Source organism: Furipterus horrens, unplaced genomic scaffold (assembly GCF_987537825.1).
Source record: "Furipterus horrens unplaced genomic scaffold, mFurHor1.1.pri manual_scaffold_10, whole genome shotgun sequence".
NCBI lineage: Eukaryota > Metazoa > Chordata > Mammalia > Chiroptera > Furipteridae > Furipterus > Furipterus horrens.
Genome location: NW_028327180.1, coordinates 85438351 through 85444716, shown reverse-complemented (window position 1 = coordinate 85444716; position 6366 = coordinate 85438351).

The window sequence follows — 6366 nt, the reverse complement described above, 5'->3', positions numbered from 1 at the left end:
CTTCTGTTTATCATCTAGTGCTGATCCATTTAGCACTTGATGACACACTGGCTCTTTCAGATGGTTTATTGTAGGAACATCTTACTTTTTAACCTGGGCTATAAATTCCTTGTAAGCCAGGTCCCATGGCTTTAATCCAGTCTCTGGCTCAGGGATAGGCCTCAAGCAGTGCCTGTTGCTTCACCAGCCACTACTTCAGGGAATTCTTCCCTGACCTCCAATTAGATCTGGTTCCTGTGTTCTAGGCTCTCATAGCATTATTTTCTAGCACACTTCCCCATTTTTAATTCTACACTGTACATAGAGTTAGGATCTGTATTCCCACAGGTTGTAAGTTCCCAGATAGCATGCACCATCTCTGATTTTGCTCAGGGTAGTATCTCTAGTTTGTGTGCAACAAACATTCGTTGAAAAATTGAATAGGCATGCCTTAGGGGTTCAAGGTCAAAGGCTTAAGCGAAGTAGCTTCTGACACGGTCCAACTGTCAGCCTGAAGTTTCTGAAAGAGTGATGAGATGCACACAGCAAAACTATCTCACAGAGGGAGTTCCTCTAGGTGAAGGCCCCTTCTCCTTAGAAACAATTTCCCAGAGAGCGGCTCCTCTATGCGAAGGAGGCCCCTTGAGGCTAATTTTTCATCACCTAGGACACTGGCATCCTCCCTTTCACACAGCGGAGCAGGAGGCAAAGCAGAGTGTTCCGAACTGCCAGGGAGAATAAGCATGCAGGCTGCAGCCATTGATCTCCTAGGCAGATGGAGCGACATATGTATATTTACATATATATTTCCTAATCAATAGATTCCAGAGAAAACATGAAGACTCAAGAACATGATTGGAATTTAAGGGGCTCTGAAGGAGTTTTAATTCCTTCAAGAAAATTAGCATAATCTTTTTTTTTTCCCCCAGCAGCTGACTTCAGGAGAAAACAAATGTTATTTGAATGATCTTTCTCCCCTAAATATGTAAATCTCCTCTTCCAAATTAGGTACTTCTAGTACCTCTTCTAAGAAATGTTTTTCAAGGGCCAGCCAAAAAGAGCTTTGAAATCTTTTAACCATACCTCTGGCCCCTGCCTGCTTCTGACTGTCTCCCCTCGCCAGCCACTCAGGCCTTTTTCTTCTCTTTCTCCGAAAAGCCAAACTTGTTCTCCTCTAGGAGCTCTGTCATCCCATGTTCCTGGCAGGTGGTCAGTACATATGTGAATGGACAAAAAGGCTAAGATAAGCCAATTACGTGCCAGCAGAATCCCATAACTTGTCTGTCTGCTGTTTGATCCACATGTATTGGAGACAATATAAATGACAGTGTGAAGATTTAGCCTAATATATTGCTTCTGATTCTCACTTTGTTCATGCATGTAAATATCATGATATCTTCAAGGAAAATGGTCTGCAATTTTATGCACTACAAAACCACATTTTGCTCCTATTATTTATGTGAAGATGACCTTGTTATATCAGTTGCATATAACTTCTATTCTTTCCTCCTTTATTAATTACAGGACCCTTTGGGGCAATGTGCTCAGTTAAAAATACACCCCAGGCTTTCTAACTGCTGCTCAGGTAGCCCTGTAACCCAGTTCTAGCAGCTGAGCAGCAGTAGCTAGGTGAGGCTTCAAGAAAGCTATTTGCCTTCTTGATAACAAAAGGTACAGACTCAGCTGTTATGTGTCTTTTGTCCTTTGACCTTTTACCCTTCTCCCTGCCTGGAACACAGACATGATGCTAGATGTGAAGTTATCCTGTGTAGCAGCAGCCGTGGGTACTCAGCCCCTAACTCACTGACACCATTCCTATATTCACCACAGGCTTCCTACCAAAAGCTCCTGTGACTCTGTACCTGAGGGGTTTTGCAGGTTACAGGACCATCCTTACTCCCTGTGTGGCAGGTTGGAAGTGCCAGCGTTAGTGACCCTGGGGGCAGCTCTCAGTGACCAATGGAACTGCTTTGAGGCATGAGCTACATTCACTGGGGCAGAGAGAGTTCCGAGGTCCTTGGCAGGAATGAACATCAGTTGCCCACAGCAGTAACCCACTAACTTATGCATCCTGTATTGGCTTTCTTCTTTTCTGTCTTACTTCCCCACTCCCCTATCTGCCTGGGATCATCTTCCAGATAAAATACTTGCACATGAATCCTTCTCTTGGAGACTCCTGGAAGAACCCAATCTAAGACATCTAGTGACCATGCAGAAGAAAGCCACATACTAAAGGTGGAGAGGGATCTAGAAGAAGCCTGAGCCCTTGATGCCAGACTTGAGCTCCTGCACCAGCCTTGTTCTGCTTTCCTCTGGACTTCCTATGTGATAAAAATAAACCTCTTATTTGGGTAAGCCACCACAGTTCAGTTTCTATGGCATGTAGCCAAATGCACTTGTAACTGAAAGAGGTCTGGAAAAATTTTTAGTTGAGTACAGATGCAACCAGTTGTCAGCTGGACATGGCTGCTAACAAAGCTGACACTGATTACTAGTCTCATACTACATGGCATGTTACAGCTAGCACCCGGTTTTGATGCTGTATTTAATTCTAATTTTGTGAGTTACATATCATCTATCCCATTTTACTGAAGTCCAGAGAGGCCAAGTCCCATGGTTACATGGCTAGTGGTGAAATCAGAACTCCAAGTCCAGTGACCTTTAGCCTCAGAGATAGAAGCTGTTTTCATTCTGAGGAGTCTATGGCATTTAAGTACCGAGTCACACCTCTCTACCTGCGCCTCTGCCTGTCTTCTGAGATTCTGTGCTTTTCCATCGTCACCCTTCACTCCCATTGGACTGCAGTTGCTTGCTTCTAACAGAGAAACCCCTCCCACCTGCCAAAGCTCATCACAAGCTTTATATTAGTCACATGTTTTCCAAAACATGTGTGAAATTCTTGCACGTACAGGCCTTTGCTTAAGTTCTTGCCTTTGCCAGGAATGCTTCACTTCAGAAGTAGGAAATTGCTGCATTTGGGCCCAGCAAGGATGGCCAGGTAACTGCATTCTCGTGGTAACTGTGGGCAGGACACCCATGGAAGTAAGTATGAATCATAGCACCAAAACCATAAATGCTTAGTATATATTTGTAAAATTAAAATGGGTAGCCTGCTTAAATAAAAATCATTAACATCAAATTCCATAACACGTAAAAATGAATATATACTCTATAGAAGATGTAAGACAAATGAAATATAATACATTAAACATTTAATATTTTACATTCAAGGATGATTTTTAAAAAAGAACAAAAATTATCATGTAATATCCATGAAAATGGTGACCACTTAAACATCATCTGAACCATACCAAATAATACTCATTTACTTTTATGAAATGTGTTGAGAACTTACAAGTTTAGGTATAAGGCTGAGCATTTTCAACCTCACTGGCATAGAAAAGACTGTGTGCTCTTACTGGTGGCGCGGGAACTGTGGAATACTTGTATTATAACTGCTGGCATGTAGTGACAAGGCTAGCACCATCAGTGGCTCGACTCTGCCTGGAAAACAAGCATGCCATGCTCCCACGGCACTCTGGGCCACAGGAGACAGAAGTCTGATCTAGGAGACTATGCGCAGGGCGTGGAGAGGCCGGGACCAAGCGCTTCACTGAGGCTGAAAGACTGAAGGGAAAGCAGTGTGCTTTGATTTTAAAATACATGGTATGTGAAGCAAAGAAGCCAGAGGCCTTCTCACAACCATTCCAGGTCAGCAACTCCCAAGATGTTTAAAGGAAGACAGTTGGTAGGAAATACAAATGCTCACTGGGCCTGACTTAAGACTTAACCTACCATGACAGATGCAGCTTTGAGGATAGGCTTATAGGCTCACAAGATGCCAGCCTGGTTTCAGCTGGTAAAAAATTTATAAAAATGCTTACATGTTGATTTTCAGTAAATTTATTTCACAAAGCCACCATTTCATAAAGACAATAAGGCTCATTAAATACAAGACAAAATTTATAAATGAGATAAATATTTCAAATACATCTTATTGAGTCACGGCCTTTCACTAACTATAAAATCCAATAAGATAAAAGGATAATTATACCAGTTATCAAAAGACTTTTAGACTATAGTTTAAATTCAAAAGGTTAAAGATTTTACAAAAAGATAAAATGAGACTACTAATTATATGTGAAGAGTATTTCATTAGATACAGAAAATATTAGTAATTTCCTTCCTCTTGAAAACTTGCTTTAGAAATAACAACTATGATTGAATTCTGTCATACTTTAATTCCTTATTGATGATAGCATAACCTGGAATATTCAAAGTAATCCAGTTTGGCCCCCAAATTAAGTCAGCATCATGTTTCTAAAATAATTTACACAGGATATACCAAAGTAGCTTGTGCTTAATTATTATATAATATTGTGAGAACTTACAGGATTTTCAACATTTCCTATGTTTTTACAAAGCCCTGTTTCCCATGACTTTTCATTAAATATGGTCTACCTTAGGGTTCCAAACACTCATGTCCAATATGAAAACACATGGGGTAAATTCATTCTCTTTAATATGACACGTTACCTTCTAGGAAATGACCCCAGAGATGCTACATTGGGACAGAGTTGGGGATACCATCTGAAGATCCGAGAAATATTCAGGGGAAAAGATAACAAACAAGGGATTTTAAAAAGTTTAAATTTTCCAAGAGAAACATTGTGGGAAGGGAAAAGTGTTCTACAAGCTAGGATATGTTCAAGAGCCCTTGCTTTCATAATCAAACGTATGAAAGTAGTTTTCCTTAAAGAAATACAGGTCTATGAGCCAAGGCAAGCCTGGGCTAAATGGCTAAATGACTGGCAGCTTTTGTTTGGCTCTGAAGGTTTCCATGGAAACAGCCTGAGAGACAGAAAAGGCAGCATTATCATATTTATCCATAACACTACCTGATAAAACTGCACATTGATTCACTCATGCTCTCCAGAACAGACGTATTATGTATTTCTGATAAGCCTGGACAAAGGCAGGCATGAGTTCCATTGGTCATACTTTGAATTTCCTACCTTCCTCTATTTGAAACCTTAAATTAAAATCCTGATAAAACCGCCTCTGAACATTTCCCACAGGACCCCCTAGTTCAAGTAATGCTTCAATAATCAGAAGCCAAATGAAGAAACGTGAAGTACCAAATGGAGCTCCACTGCCAAGTTCTTAAAATTATATGACACCAAGCTTCCTATAGCTAAATAAATTATTCTGAAGAGTATTGACAATTCCATTATATCAGATCTCAACCAGGCAAGAAATAGTGTTTTAAAATGTTTATTACAAACAGCTGAAATCAGGTGGCATCATCCATAATTTTTCTCCTTCTTTATGTCTTGATCATCTGTATGTATGTATATATAAATATCTACATATCCATATCTATCTATCTAATAATATATTTAATATAGTAACATACACTACACACTATTATTTAATCTTAGTTCAGGTTAGTGCTTCCCAGAAAGGCCACAAAAGCAGCCCTACCTCAATTCTTTATCTGAAGCACAAAAATAAAACCCTCAACAGTAACACAATATAAACAAAACAAACAAGATAAGGAGGCATGCATGCAACCTTTAGCACCATATTTAAGACCACAGAGGGCAAGAAGGTTGACAGAAGTCCAAAGAGGAATCCAACTCTGGGTTTCCCCCAGGAATAGGATCCCAAACACAGAACCCTCTTGTCGAGTCCAGTACTTTTAAAAAAAGAAAGCCTGAGAAATTCTCTTAACAGAAATGTCAAAATCCATGATTTACCAGAGACAGATGATTTGACATGGTTTCTTATTCCAGAAGCTCTGAAGACCCTATTTCTTAGGAACAAATGGCTCGCTTTTGGAGATCAGTTGAGAAATCACTGCCAGCTCAATGACACCTCCATAAGTTAAAAAGACATACTATATCCCCCCAAAGGACCAATTTATTCATAGAAAATAGTTTACTAATGAGTACTTAGCTCCCTAATATCTCTATAACAATAAAGACATGAGCTACACTGAAAAGATTCAACCTACCACATGCAATTGCACACTCCACAGGCAAAATGACTGGAAAACACCCACATCTTTATGCACTATGGCATTGGTATAGAAATCTAAACGAGAATAAAGTCTCAGCTTGGTCCTTTCCATAAAAAGGGACTAAAAGTCCAGGGAAGAGCTTATTTAGAGATGTGCTAAAGATTTCAGTGGATTAAAGGTGATAGGTAAGAAGTTATAAAGCTAGAAACACCTTTAGGTATTATTTAATATCTCATGTTATTGGTAGGAAAACTGAGGCCTCAAGATATGTGCCAGCCCTAGTCAATGAATGAACCATGACCAAAGCAGCCACGAAGCTCTTAGTGTGGCATTTTTCCCATTATGTTTACCTCTGAGCTTCCTTT